Below are 15752 nucleotides of genomic sequence, written 5' to 3' on the forward strand. Positions count from 1 at the left end.
AGTGCGTGTGCAGCGTGGCCTTCCTGGGAGCTGGGCGCTGCTCCCCGGCCACCCACCTGTGTCTGAGCTCTGCGTGGCCCTCGGCAGGCGGAGGGCACCACAGTGGGCGCTGCCTGCGTTGAGCAGGTTGTGGGCTCACAGCCTCCCTCTGTGGCCTGGGGTCAGCTCAGTGAGCGAGGCTCTGAAGAAGGCCAGCCATGAGGGGCACCGCTACCAGGGGAACGGGATGAGGGACATTCTTTTTTCTATTTTGCCTTTTTCCAAAAAGTAGAAGTTGCTTTAAAACGTGCCTTCCAAGTGAAGTTGGATATATTGGCCTTTGGGTGTTGCTATAATCTAATCTTTCACTTTAGGTCAGTGGTTTATGTTTTGGCTACTTCAATAAGTCATTTTAATGCCAAGTAACATAGGCAGACTCTATTTTATTGGGAAAAATCTTTATTCATGGCAGATTTTCCAATGTGTGCCAAAATATTGCTGTCATGGTATTTTATGTGTCTGTTCCAAAACAAACAATTGAAGAGCAATTTCAGTGGCAAAAGTTAACAATAAAAATGTAATTAGCAATATACTGCTTTGACAATTATATTGTCTAGAAGAGCTGTTGGCTCAAGCTTTAGTAAATCTTTCAAGTCAGCTGTACCTTTAGAAAAGAGTTCCTTTATGGACTCTTGGAGCCCAGAGGATGTAATCACAGGGGCATTAAGGTAGTGCAGACTGCAGCTGCGTGCAGTTAGGGATGTTTTCCACTGTGTGCATTCATCAGGCTTTCAAATCGCCTTGCTCTGCTCGGTTGTGACTTGGCTCCCATGAGTTGTTTTTGAAGCAAGGCAACAGGTTTCTTACAGCCCTGAGAACCTGTGCGTTTGCATCCTCTGTGTCATCTGCAGGATTCTACTGTGCACGTGGACCAACATTTCTAAAAATAGAAAGTTTTGATTAAAATTTTAAGATGCAAATTTATACAAAGAGTAGCTGTTGACTGCAGGAGGTAAATCTCTTCTTAGGCTGTGTTTGTATCAGCAGAACATTTGCATAACGAGTTCCCGTGTATACAAAGACAACTTTGCATACAGCTTACCTGTAACGCCATTGCAGTATGTGCACTATGTAGTTTTTTGGTTGTTCTCAAATGAAAATGCACTTGTGTGCAGGCTTGGTAGTCTGCATCACAGGTTTGGAAAGTCGTTATCCGGTGCTTGAATGATGTGCGGATGGTCACGTGCCAGCTGAACACATTACTTCCATCAGACCAGTGCCACATTAGCTGGATAAATGTGCTGAACAAACAAACTTACATTAGCAAACTTTAGCTGCAGCATAACTAGTTTCTATATAACCAGCCAATTGGTTTGAAAGATGATAGCTTCTAGTAGGATTTAAAAAAACACTTCAGAAAAGCTAGAATAGAACTCAGCTTATTTTGGCCATCTGCAAGACACATACTGTGAATGTGTTATGAGGGGCTTCTTCCACATATGTGGAATTTGGATTTTTGTCATTGCAGTAGCTTGCCTCTCAAATGTCTCCGGGAAGCCCAGGTGTTAGAGGCGGAGCCCCAGTTGTGGTGCCCCTGGCAGGTGGAGGAGGAGCTGGGAAGGGTGGGGATTTGAGGGAGCAGTCATTAGGGCCGTGTGGCCTCTGGGAGAGTAGGACCCTCCCTCCCCAGTCCCCTCTCCACACCACACATTCCCACCCTCCCTTCCTTGCAGCTCTGGAATGAAACCCTGGAACCCTTGCAAGAATAAGCCTTTCGCCCTTTTAGGTTGATTTCTCCCAGGTCCTTGCAACAGTAATGGAACACTGACTTGTTCAATCATCAGTTTTACTTCTAGTTGTCCCCCAAGTCTCAAGCTTGGTTGGTTTGTTTATTTTTAGTTTTTTGAGACAGGGTCTCACTATGTAGCACAGGCTGGCCTCTAATCCCCACTTCCTGAGTGCTGGAATGACAGGCATGTTCTACCACACCTGCCTACTGCCAAGACCCACCCAGTGTGGGGTCTGAAGCTGGGGAGAGTGGTGGGAGATGAAAAGACAATGAAGAGACCAAGATCACTCTTGATAGCGGGGACCAGGTGGAATCAGAGCTTGTCAGGAGCGGGCAAACAGGAAGAAAAGGAGTGGTAGATAGTGCTAGGCTGAAATGGAGTGATTGTTTCTTGACAGGGAAGGATACAATGTAACTGTCTCCTGGGGCTGTGCTCTCCAGGGTCTACAATATGGTTCAGATTTGACTAATCTACAGGAGAGGAAGGTATAAGACCTAAAGTCTCACTCCACGGAGTGTGAACAGCTGGAAGGGCCTTCACGATGCTGGGACCTGTAGCTCAGCGAGGCTCCAGGAGCTCGACGGACAGCGAGAGTCACCCAGGAAGGAACACATCAGGCTAGGTGGAAAACAGACCTTTATTAGTCTGGCCAGATGGCACTCTCGGAACCAAGGGGTTGGCTCAGAGACGCCAGCTCGGGCTGAGGTCTTTTTATAGGGGGTACAAAGGGGGTTAACATTCTAAACTTGCAGGCAGGGGACAAAGGTTAATGGTCTGCTGATGTGAGCTGGTGGTCAGCAGTCACGTACTCGGCAGTCACACATCGATGATTAACAGATACCTACAGGATGTTTCACAGGCCACCAAGACATTCAGGATGAGCAAACAGTTCGACAGTTAACTTGGGGTCTCTACATACAGTACAGATTTTATCTCATAGTCTAGACCCACTAACTTACACGTTAATCATGATCTGGACTTCAAGCAGTACAAGATTGCCTTACATTCCTAAGCCAGGGTTTGAACAAAGGTCAGGGCTATGGCTACAATGGGAGGGAGTTAAAGCACTGGCTCCTAGGCCCCTTTTACTTTGGTCTCTCAAAGGGAGCAGGGAAGAGGTGAAAGATGGTCTTCTGGCTTGGCCCAGGGCAGGGCATAGGCTTCATTTTGAGGAGACAGAGTATTCATTCTTACCTTGCTCTAAGGAAGCCTAGTTAAAAACACAGGAGGGAAGTAGGTAACCTGTAAGATACTAAATAACTAAGATTGTAAGCTTTTGTAGTTTTTACTCTTGGTTGATTAAGCAGTTGAAACAAAGGTTTTCTTCCCTAAAACCAAGACCAGAGGGAACCACAACAAGCCTTTATTGCAGGGACAATCTGCTGAGCTGTCTCTGGACCAAGGAGAGAGAGCAGCATAGCTGGGACAGGGAGTGCTTCTTATAGGAGCTGGGACGGGGTTGAGTGATGTAGTGGCCAGGGATTGGAGGAGCCTGTGACATCACTGATTGCTGGGAGGTAGCAAGTATCAGGTTACTCTTCGGGTGGGGGGGGCAATTTGAGAAGAAGAAGGAGGAGGTTGTCTTTTGGCTAGAGAAGCCATACTTTAGAAGCAGGGCATTATGGGAAAGAGAAGGCTGCTATTTTATGTAGCAGCCCTCTTAAGGCAAGGGAAATCTAACAGGTTGGATCTGGTCCCTAGGAAGTGTGGCCAGAACCAGTGTTGCTGGCCCTTCCCGGCCCTGGACAGGGCCAGCCCACCCACTGGCCACTTTGGTTTTGGGCTTGTGTTGAAATAAAAGCAAAACAGCTCACGGTGGTCACAGTCTAAGGTCCTGTGCGTTGGGAACTCTGATAGAGGGGACACAGGAAAATGACTTGAGGGAGGTGGAAGAGCTACTGGCCCGGCCTGGAGTAGCAGGGGAGTCCCCACTTAGTGCTGGGACCCTCAGGGTTCTTCAGCACAGGAGCCTGTACAGTTTCGTGATGAGCTAACAGCGGAGGGCCTGCTCTCCTGCGATGAGAGGTCGCATAGTCACCAGCTCTGACTAAGCGGCAGCCTCCTCTCAGCATTGGCGCTTTGGCGCTCTTTGCCTTTGTTTTCTCGGTAAAGAAAAAGCAGAATTTACGCACTTAGATTCAGGCAGAGCCGCGGAGCGTTTTCACCGGATTGGGGAAATCCCAGGCACTGAGTCAGCTCCCAGATTTATGGGAAAAATAGAGCTTTAAAACAGCTCTGCAGAGTGGGATTGGATTTCAGATTTATTAGAGGCACCAAATTGGAGGAAGACTGTGATGTGCAGCCAGGAAGGGCGAGTTACCAGTAGAGGTCTTCTATGTTTCTGCTAACAAAAATAATACATCCTTATAAGAAGTTTCAGCAGTACGGACAAGCCTAAGCTGTCAGCATGGTCTCACAAGCTGGGTGCTGCTGACCTCGTCTTCCGCACACACATCATCCCCTTACCGTGTGTGTGCCTCTGTGCCTCACGCAGTCCCCGCAATGGCGTCTGCGGCGCAGGGAAGGAGCCCGCCCAGTGTGCGACTCTGCCTGCTCACCGCGTAATCTTCCGTTGCTTGAGTGCAGTTATTTCCCTAGTCGCCGTTGTTGGCCCCTTCAGCCTTGCCCCAGGCTTTCTGCGGTGGGAAAAGTCTCTGCACACCCATGTGCAAGTGCGTGGCTTTGTACCTCCTCCTCTCCTTGTGGAACTCAAGGAAGACTTTTCATCTCCTCCATTACATTTATGCCTCTGTATTTCATTCTCTTTTTTTTTTTTTTGCTGCTTTGTTTTATTATAAGTGGAATTATTTTCTTAACTTCTTTTCCACTCAGTTCAATGTTAGTGTACAGAAATGCACGTGATTTTTAAACATTGATTTTTGTATCCTTCATAGTTTCCCACTAAAAACAGAGGCAACTTAACTTCTTCCTCTTCCATTTGGGTCAGTTTCCTTTTCTTGTCTGTCTGGCAAGGATTTCCAGTAACATATGAAAAAACTGCAGCGAGAATAGACACCCTTGCATTGTTCCTGATCTTAGAGAAAAGCATTCATTTATGTTTTTGGTTTTTAGACACGGTCTCACTCTGTAGTTCAGGCTGTCTTTAAACTCCAGCTGTGGCAGTCTTCCTGCCTCAGATGATTGCAGGTTTGCACCACCATGCTGTCCTCTTAGAGAAAGCTTTTGGCTTTCCCTGTTGAATATGATGTTAGCTGTGGGGTTGTCATATGTGATCTTAATTATGTTGCTGTACATTGTTTCTGTACCTAACTTGATGGTTTTTTTGTCATGAAAGCATGTTGTATCTTGTTAAATGCTTTTTCTAAATCTATTGAGGTGATTATGATTATTGTCCTCCATTCTGTCCATGTGATATATTGCATTTATGTATTCGCCTAAGTCGAGCCATCCTTGCATCCCGCATGAATGTGATGTATTGGCTGCTGAATGTGCTCTTCACTCTGCTTTACTGGAGCTTTCTGAGGGTTTGATTTCATCTGTAGACACTGGGTTTTCCTTCAGAGATATTGGTCTGTACTTTTCTTGATGTGCTGGCTTTGGCATGAGGACAGTGGCCTCATAGAATGAGTTTGAAAGTATTTCTTGTGACTCTTATTTTTTAGAAGAGTTATAAAGGATTGGCACTACTTATTCTCTCAGTGTTCGGTAGAGTTCACCAGAGAAGCGTTTAGGCCCTAGGCTTTTCACTGTTGGGAAGTTTTTCTTGCTTATTCAGTTTCTTTGTTGGTTAAGCTTAGATTTTCTTTTCTTGGTTTAGTCTTGGGAAGTTGTAAGTTTCTAGGAATTTATCCATTTTTAAAAATTGTCATATTTCTTGGTATATGGTTATTCATTTGTGGCCTTTCGTGTGATTTTGCATTTCTGTGATGTCATTTGCGACATTATTTCATTTATAATTTTATTTCTTATTTCATTCTTCCCTGTTTTTAAAATTTTATGTCTAGAGAAAGATTTGTTAATTTATCGTGTTGGTGGTGGTGCTGGGGATGCAAGCTGAGGCCTTACACATGGTAATGTGTGCTCACCTCTGTGCTACACCCCACCTTTATCTTTCCAAAAATCCCTTAGATTTTTTCTAATTCCTTACGTTAAAAAGTTGATTTGAGATCTTTCTTTTTTTCTTAATGTAGGTGTTTACAGATACACACTTCCTTCTTAGATATTTTTTTGTTATACCCCACAAATTCTGTCATCGTGCATTTCCATTTCCATTGGGCTAAGATTTAAAAATTTCTTTCTTCTTCGGCCTATCAGTTGTTCAGGAGTGTGTGGCTTAATTTCCACATATTTCTGGATTTTCTAAAGCTCTCCCTGTAAGTGATTTCATATCTTTTGGTTGGAAAGGATAAGTGAAATGATTTCAGTCTTCATGAATTTCTTTGGTCTTCTTTTGTGGCCTAACCTTTGTCCTGTCCTGGAGACCGTTCCTTGTATTCCTGGAGAATGTCTATTCTGCTGCTATTGGATGGTGCGTTCTGCTTGTTATCATTATATAGGACAGCTTTGGCTTTTGGGACAGTTTTTACTTAGAGTTCATTTTTGTTACATATATAGTTTGATCAAAAGATATAGTACTTAAATTAAAAAATTATTAAAGTAACAAAGCACATTGCCTAAATAGTCCCCCTTGAAATATTCCCCCTGGCTTCAAACACATTTATCCCATTGTTTGGTGCAGTTTTTATAAACTTTTTGAAGTTTGTTTCATAGCCCTGGGTATGTTTTTTCTTTATTTCATTCTCTGGCTGCTTAAAAAGTATGTGTGTTCTGTTACTTGTAGGATATTTTATAAGTGCTAATTAGATTCTGTTGTTTGATGGTGGTGTTGGGTTACTCCATGTCCTGTGATTTTCTTTTTAGTTGTTCTCTCAACTGTAAAGAGAGGATGGTGATGTCTTCAAGCATAATTATGGATCTACTATTTTTTTCTTATCTCCTGATTTGTGCCTCAATGTTTTGCAGCTGTGCTGCTTGAATTATACACGTATGGGGTTTCTGTGTCTTCTTTTTGAATTGAGTCATGATGTAATTGTACCACTATCATTTTGTCATTATGTTGTGTTTCTATGTTGCTGTAATTTTCTTTTCTCTGAAGTCTACTTTTTTCTGATAACAGTATAGTCACGCTTGCTTTCTTTTGATTAGTGTTTGCATGGGGTATCTTTTTCCATGCTTTCAATGTTCACCTTTCCCTTATCATTAGATTTAAAATGAGTTTCTTGAAGTCAGCATATAGTTGGGTCAGATTTTTCCTCAATCTACACTGCAGACCTGCCATTTCAGTGATGAGACCTTTTATATTCAATGCAATTATTAACATGTTTAGGTATTGTCTGCCAGTTTATTTACCTTTCATCCCTTTTTAGTTTTTTGTTTCTGTTTTCCATAGACTATTTTAACATATTTTAGAATTCCATTTTTGCTATATATAGTGTTATTGAGAATATCTCTCTGTGTGAGAGGTTATCCTGTCATATTTTATACGCAAAAATTACAGCATGGTAGAGTCATCATTTTGCCAATTTAAATATACTTTATTTCCCTTCACAAAAAATATTTTTAAAAAGTTTAGATGTGAGGGCCAGGTATTTAGCTCAGTGGTGCCACCACCTGACTCACAGGTGCAAGGACCCGAGTTTGATCTCCGGTACCAAAAAAAAAAAAAAAAGTTTAGATTCGAAACTGTATAGTTATAGTTCATTTTAAAGAGATTCTAGTTCTTCGACCACTTTCAAAAAATCATTTACTCTTTGTTTAGTACAGCTTTACAATTTTGGCAAGTTGTGAAGTTTGCATAGTGAGTTCCTGTGTCTTCACTTAGCTTCCCTGTGAAGTTCTTACGTTACCATGGTGGTACATTTGTCCCTATGTGGTGTCCGGTAGTTTATTTAGATCCTGCTAGTTTCTGCTGGTGTCCCTGCTTATAGGAGCCATCCATCGTGGGCCCTCTCAGCCAGCGTTACCTCTGGTTGGTTCTGTGGGGAGTGCGAGGGAGGGAGAGCAGTAGGTGGGGAGACTTGTCACATGGAGGTTTTATGAGTGGCTTGTGGCCATTGTTATCTGGTCACCTGGGCCACTGGGTGCCCGGCTTTAGGGAGAATGAAGCCTGGCTCTGGCTTCAGTGAGTGCAGAGTTCACTGTCAGGACAGACACAGAGCCTATTTATGGTGCAGTGTAGGGCCAGTGCTGTTGGAGGCGTACAGCGGCGCCCCCTGATGTGAGGACTGCCCTTCCAGGAGGGGGTCACTGCCAAGCATGGAGGACTGCAGTTTCCATGGTGCACAGTGTTTGTGACAAGCTGAAGTGCCTACTTGGGAGTAGGCACTTTAGGAGTGCTGTACGCCCTCCCCAGTGGCACATGTGCCCACTCTTCTTTGCTGGGGAGCACTTCTGCTCTCCTGTCAGCGTTAACTTGTTGAACTTCATCTCTGTGCTCGGCGTCTCTGTCCCAGGTTCACACACAGGCTCCTCTCTGGGTCAGTGCCTTCATCACGGGTGCTCGTGATGCCGCTGTTGTGTCTAGAGCGCTTGCCTGGCCTGCAGTTCTGTATCTGTGAGATGAGTTAATTTAAGTCTCCACTCTATGGTCCACTTCCTGCAGCAGGAAGCAGTGTCCTGTGTGGTCAGCCTTGTGCTCCTGCACACAGACCGGCTGAAGCAAGTGCTCAGTAATGTCTGCAGAAGTGAGCATGTACTTGGGGGTGAGGATCCAGACTGTGAGGAGCTTTTAATCCCTGCCAAGTTGGAACTTAACCTTATGTCTGTCTGCCTGGGGTGATTGAGTTAATTGCATTAACTTGATTGGCTTTGGAGCCATGTAGAGGATGAGTACAGCACACTTCTGGGGGCGTCTGTGGGTGTCTGGGGTGTCAAGGAGGTGTGATGTTGGCAACCATACCTGGTCTCTGGCCCCTTCCTCTCTGGCACTATTCACCTGCTCTGTTTCCTGGCTCCAGTGAACCAAGCAGCTTCGCCCCCCTGTTCCCCTCCACCATGGTGTCCTGCCTTGGAGCCAGCCGACCATGGACTGAATGCATGAGACTGTGAGCCAAGCCAAAGCTCTCCTGCTCTAAATTGTGGGTGTTGGATGTTGTGTCCCAGGGCTTAGAGGGATCTTGAGGACTTGATTGATCACTGGAATGCGTACCTGAGGATCTTTTGTGTGGGAAGCACATTTGGAACATGTGAATAAAGCAGTGTCAAGAAAGCAATTCACATGCTTGTCGTTATATTCAGTGACCTTCTCATTTTGTAAGTGCCCTTTTCTGGGCAGTCTGCCTCTAGGTTTGTAGCTTCTCCCCTGTGATAAGGTTAGCAGTGGTTTTCACGGTAGCAGGCGGAGTCAAGCCCCATACTCCCAGATGCCCATGTCTGAGTCTCAGAAGCCTATAGCTGTGCTGTCATGAGGTGCTGGGGAGTTACGACTGGGGTGGAATTAGGCAGTCAGTCAGTCACCTGGACCATCTCATGGGCTCCATGAAATCACAAGTGTCCTTTAAATATGGAAGAAGGAAGAGGGAAGAGATGTCAGAGTTACAGGATGTGGCGTGAGATGACCCAGGTGGCAGCTGGAACTTTGGCACAGGGAGAGGCCGCAGGCCAAGGAATGCAGCAGCTCCTAGCAGTTGGCAAGGCTGGGAAGGTGGGATGACCGGCACCTCCTGGAAGGAGCCGGCTGGGCAGAGAGCGAGGCTCTGGGCCTTGAGGCTCATCCTGACCTCCAGCCTCCAGGTGGAGGAGATGGTGGTCTGTGTTGTTTCAGGATGCAGAGTTTGTAGCACTTTGTTGCAGCTGTAATAGAATGTGAGCCACTACCACTTACGGCACAGCAGGTCTGTCCTGCAAGTGAGCATGGGAGACAGAACTCAGCAGTCTTTGTAGGAGTAGCAGCTGAGACTGGGTGTGAAATCTATTTGGGTCTTTTGGTGTGAGTTTATTCTGAGAGCCATAAAAATATTGGCATGTATTTGATGGTGTTTTTAGATTAAGATTCATAGTATGATTCTTCATCTAAATTGGCCACAGCAGAAAGAATGTTCTTTTCCTCTAACTCTGCCCCGCATGGTTCACATGCAGATGCTTTCTGCTGTGCCATTCAACCATGGTAGTTTCTGGATCTCGCTGTAAAAATGAGTCATTGCTCCCTGACAGGTTTGCTTTTGGAATCTGTGACTCGGGAGCTCGGGGGAGGGCCCACATGTGTCTTTCTCCATCTGGTCTCCTGAGACGCTGTGTCTGTGGAAGCCCTGTGCTTGTTTTATTTCACTAGAAAGTGTTTTATGAAACACTTTTATGAAAGTGTACCCTGCATTTCAGCGTAGGCCTGTGGCTGGCGGAGGTGAGTGAGGGTCCATTTGCCAGGTGAGGATTCTTCAAGGGTCCTCCCATCCCTCCGGCCTTACACCGCTTTAGGGTTTATTTGCTTGAGTTCTTAAGGAGGTCTGGGACTCAGTAATGAACAGTGTATTTAGAAATGAGCTTTTCCAGGAAGTTGTTGCTTTTTACCTTTAGATCAGTACTTGTCAAAAGGGTTCAGCGTCCCTGCTGCAGGCAGTTTTGCCATTTCTCTGCCAGTGTGTGATAGATAGGAATGCAGACTTTCCCTTTGAGCACCTATCTGATGTGAGGCTGCTCCCCTCCGAAGAACTTTCTGGGTTTACATTTACCTGACCACATCTCCCTGTCTCCTTTAAAAGACACCTGAAGGTGCTGGCCATGGTGATGCAGGCCTGTAATCCCAGCACTGTTCGAGGCTGAAGCAGAAGGGCCTCAAGTTCAAGTCCAGCCTGGGCCACTGAGTGACTTAGTGAGACCTTGTCTCAAAGGAAAGAGGGCTGGGGATGTAGCTCAGTGTGAAGGTTCTGGGTTCACTTCTCCATACCACAGACGACACCACACAGCACAGCACAGCACGAGACACCTGCCCAGCGGCACACCAGCCCCTCAGGCGGTGACCAGAGAGACGTGACTGAACTCTGGCTGTGCTGTCCCGCAGGATGGTGCCCAGGGACCTGCTCCTCCCGGAGCCCTTGGTACCCACTTGCCACGCCCGGGGCGGGACCTCTGAGCTCAGGTCTCCCACCCGGTAATCCCTGCTTGCTTCCAGCCGGGATTTGATTCTGTGCACGAGGACCAGGTCTGAAACGTTCAGACTGGGGATGCTGTGGGGAGGGGAACACGGTATTTGGTCACTGGCCAACACTGCCCGCAGGAGGAAGAAGATAGGTGTGCACAGTGTGCCGTGTCCTGACCACTGCAGGTTTCAGCCCTACCGAACAAGATGGCGCAGAGCCTCTCCTCGGTCCACTCAGAAAGAAAGTGCCTGGACCCTGGCCGGGGTCTCGGAGATCTTCAGAGGCGCACCTGGAGAGCAGGTGAGCTCAGCTTTGGGGCGTGGATTTCCTGTGATGCCTGTGTGCGCAGGAGGGTCTCTGCCCTGGGGCGAGCACCCTCCCCACCTCGTGCCGTTTGGGTCAGGCCCTCGAAGTACTGTCCCCTGACCTTGGGGAGGTGTTGTAGGAGGCCTGTTCCATCCTGGCCCACCCGAGGGAACTGGGACAGATGACTAGGAGGGGTGTACCATGCACCTGGGGGAGAAGGGGGCTAGCACACAGCACAGAACCACCTGGCCCAGAATGCTGATGGTGCCGCTGCTCAGGAGCCTGAAGCCATCCATGTCAGAGTTTCCTATTTCCATGACAACCTCCGTTGCCATCCCAGTGGCATCAGGGGGTCACGTGCATGGTCCATCCCACACTGAGCTTCAGGGCCTTGGCCCTCTCCCCTGTGCCTTCTGCTCCCACACTCAGGCCTCCTGTCCTGACCCTGTGCTGCCTATTGCTCTCCCTCACAGCCCCCGTCTTTCCTCTCAGGGGTGGGTGGTTCCCTCCAGGGGCTCCAGCCTGGCCCAGCTGCTCTCTCTGCCTTCAGAGCCCTGTGGCTTCCTCCCTGCTTTTGCAGGGCAGACTGTGGTCCCTGTGTCAGCTGCCCTTGAGCGCACCCCAGCTCACCTTTGAGCACGTGCCCACGTCTCAGCACGCTCCTCCTCCTGCCCAGCACCTGTGACGTGAGCCTCCTCCTAGAGGACACACAGCGTTGGCTGGTGCCCTGTCACTTTGAGGCTGTCTCTGTGCAGCGACCGTGAGCCATGAGCGTCCCTGCAACAGTCCCTGTCTCCCATCCTGACCTGATGCCCCCAGGCTGAGACCATGTCCGTCTCCCTCGGGACATGCTGGGTGCATACGCACTTTCTCATTGCCCTCCGACCTAAATTTCTTGAGACCAGATTTCGGTGCTGTCTTTCTCCTCTTCCTTTTCAGTACTGGAGATTGAACTGAGGTCCTTTGCACTGAGCTACGTCCCAGCCCTTTTTATTTTGAGACAGATTCTCGCTAAGTCCCTAAGTTGCCCAGGCTAGGCTCAAACTTTCAATCTTCCCGCCTTAGTCTCTCTAGACTGCTGGGGTTTTCTCCTTGGCGTGCTTCCTCTTACTCCCTCGGGTTTCTGGCTCCCCTTAAATGGGCGCACACTGGGTACCATCTCCAGTGAGCACCATGTTTGTTGTCGCTGCACCCAGAGCAGCTGTAGTGCTGCTGACCTTGCTTGCTGGCTGCAGGGTTCCTCCAGGAACTTGGAGGGACTGGAGTTCCTCCAGACTTGGCCTCCAGGCCCGGGGCTCCCACTCAGCACCCACTACCTCCGTTCTCAGTGCCTTTGCTGCTACTCAAGCAGACTTTGAGCCTAGGCTCAGTGGCCCGGGCGCCTTCTTGGTTTCCTGCTCAGCTTCCCACTAAGCAAAGCTTCCCCTCCCACTTCCCCTTCCACTGTCCCTGTTGCAAGTGTCCTCAGCTCCAGGGTGGCTTTGGCCTGCACTTTGCTCCCTGGGTTTCTGTCACGGCTGAAAGGGGTCTCGAGCCCCCTTTGGGTGCCCCTTGCCCAATTAGGCCACTCACGCACCGAGAGGTCTGGCAAGAGATCTTTATTGTAGGGAGGTGAGCAGTAGGCAGGAAGGCAGAGAGAGAGAGAGAGAGGAGGAAGAAGAAGCAGAAGGAGAGAGAGAACAAAGAAAGGAAGGTCCTTTTATCAGTTTGGGGGTGGGCTATTGCTTATTTATGAGGAGTGGGATAGTTTTAACCTATCACGGGCCAGATTGTTTTTATGGGCTCAGTCCTGCAGACACAGGTTTCAACTTCCTGGACCACTGTGGCCTTGGTGGGGAGGCAAACCAGAGATAAGGGCATGAGGTCATTTTAGGAGCCAAGAGGTACCAGGAGAATGCAGCCTGTGAGGCGGCGTCACAGCGTACTTTAACATGATCAATTCCGTAACAGTTTTTGCTATGTGATTTTTTTCATAAATTCTCTGCACTTCAAGTGACTCCTGCCTGCTGTTCGTAGATCTCAGAATTTGACATCTGTACATCTGTAAGAGAACTCTGATGAGTGTGTTGTTTACAACTCTTGCTTTTAATCTTTAGTGATTTTCCTCTTCCTGTGTCAGACTGAGATGAACAAAGTGCCTGGATATCAGTGTGTCCCTCTGTGTTTCTCTCCTGATCCAGTTGTTACCACATTATGGGTTAATTATCATTATTAATATTAATAATTATTATTTCTTTATTAAATGTTTTGATCTGTAGCTGAGATTTGTTTCTTTAGTTTATCCTTTATGATATTTCTGTCTTTCTTTGGACTGATCATTATTTATCTTTTCTCCATCTCTTCTCCTCCCCTGGATAAAATTCTTTTCAAATGAGATTTTCCCGATTAAGTCCTCTAGTTTCTAATAGATTTCATCAGGATTTGTGCAGAGGCCCTTTAATTAGTGAACACAGGCTGTGGCGCATCTCCTCTTGACATTCCCGGCGGACACTGTGTTGTGGTAGGGCTCTGGGTCACTCCGGGCCTGTGTGGCGGTGCCCCACGTGTGTGCCCTTGAGAGGTGGCACCTAAGGGCTCACATCTCAGGGCCGTGCAGGAGCTTCCTGCTAGAGGCGAATGGCCCTGTGGGTCTGGGCCATAATAAGAAAGCAGCCCAACCACCACAGAAGTCCATGGATGAGCCCAGGGGTCACAGTCGGCAGGGAGGTGGCCAGGCGTGGACATTGTACAGGAAGCTGGTGCGATTCCAGCCGCCCTGTCAAGGCTGACACTGGAGGAGCTGCCTGATTGAAGAGCTTCTCTCAAGCAGGTGATATGTTACTGTTAAATGAGACCGTCATTGTGGTGTAATACTTTGCTTACAAATGTAAATATAAAATAAAGCATTCATCTCCCTGAATGACTCCTTCCTGATTGCAGAATGGGTGAGATTTCGGATGATCCATCTCTTCTTATTAATCCCATAGGGCTTCACAGTGGAAAGAAATGAGACTTATTTGTGCTTGCAAATCAAATTGCCATAAAAGGTTATTTCAATAGACAGAGGCAAAATCATAATAAAATAATTTACTAAAAATGGGAGCTAAGAGTGTGCTTAATGGAACAAGATTAGATTTAATTTTCTTACTGTTTCCATCATGAAAGCTCCATTATCTTTCCTGAAACCTTGCTCAGGCTCCCACCACTCTGCAGTGTAGAGGCCTCTCGGGTTCGTGAAGAGGATGTGGGCTCCATTAAAAATAAAAATAGTGGATATTACTCTGTTCTTTCATTTCTGCTATTTGATATCCGTGTTTCACATCTAGCTTCTTATATTCTCTTCCTCACTTCATCTCCTGAAAGCCATAAAATACCATTATCTAAGAGCTTTCAGAGGAAAGAACTTTGATTCCAGGGTTGAAAACGAAGCTAAGTCTTACTGATGGTAAGTCTCATGAGTGCAGAGGTGCTGAGAGTCTTAGGAATTCATCTGGTTCTGCCTTTGCCTTCAGACATATCTACTGTGAAACTGCATTTGGGGATAGAAACAAACCGGCACAGAACTGGCCCCTTAAACTTTGCAGAACTGATAGATTGGAATAGTGAATACTTGAAATACTTTATAAACTCCCAGAAGATGCCGCCCCTTTGGTTTAAAGTTGTTAGGGTAAGGCACCGGCCTGGCACCTGAGAGGCAAAGCCTGGTTCATTGAGGTGCCGTGGGAAGTTCCAGATGAGAGCCGCTGGGGCCCACTGGTGGCAGGAGGAGTTTGGTCAGAGCAGGGAAGGAGAGGCCGGGAGCCGACCACCAGGCCACTGGCTCTGCTAGTCAGGGTGGTGGGATATTTCTGGTTTGCTTTTAGCTCTGCTGGATGCTAAGGGAATTAATAACCTCAGCACGTACTTTTGGCCAAGATTTCTTGTGGACTGTGGAAGTCTCAGCCAGGGGTTCCAGAGGCTCGCCTGGCCCGTGTGCCTTGGTGCCCTGTTCTCTCTGCCTGCCTGCAGCAGCTCCGTGGCGGCCTTACCTCTTCTTGTGCTGCCTGCTCTCGCTGCCTGCTCTGTCCCCAGCTCCTTTCTGCACCACCCAGCTCGCCTGGCCTCACCCTTTCCAGCTGACTCCTGATCTGCTGTGTCTGTCTGACTGTGACCCAGGGGTCGGTACTCCCCAGCTGGTGCCTTGGAGCAGGCGTGGGCTGCTTTTTCTACAGATTCTCCAGGGAGTGACAGTTGTGTGCAAAGGAGATTATTCATTTTAAAGTTTTTTCAAAATAATCTATTTTCTGTAAGACCAAAAGGTATTGGTAAGGTAGATGACATAAAAGGAAGAATGATCCTAGAGGTGTCTGCATATTACTTTGCAAGGTGTTTACATAGACCCCTGTGTAGATATTTGTAGTCTTTGTGTTTTAAATATACATGGTTTAACTTTGAAAGTATATTAATTTTGATGTGTAGATTATTTTGGGTGCCTTAAACTGGTGATTTTAAAAAAGTTATTTGTTTATCTTGTTCCTTCTGCCCTGAGAGGATGAGAGTCTAAGATGATTTTTTAAAAAAACTGGAAACTCAGATGATTTATTTCACAACCCAAAAATATTCA

The 15752-nt window shown here is 47.1% G+C and overlaps 1 protein-coding gene across 10 annotated transcripts in view; it reads left to right on the plus strand.

The window, feature by feature from the left end:
- Ulk4 (unc-51 like kinase 4) overlaps positions 1 to 15752 on the plus strand; it is a 340955-nt gene that overhangs the window by 166104 nt on the left and 159099 nt on the right. The gene's annotated exons all lie outside the window — the stretch shown is intronic.

The sequence above is a fragment of the Fukomys damarensis genome, unplaced genomic scaffold (genome assembly GCF_012274545.1).
Source record: "Fukomys damarensis isolate Sample0158 unplaced genomic scaffold, DMR_v1.0_HiC HiC_scaffold_12, whole genome shotgun sequence".
NCBI lineage: Eukaryota > Metazoa > Chordata > Mammalia > Rodentia > Bathyergidae > Fukomys > Fukomys damarensis.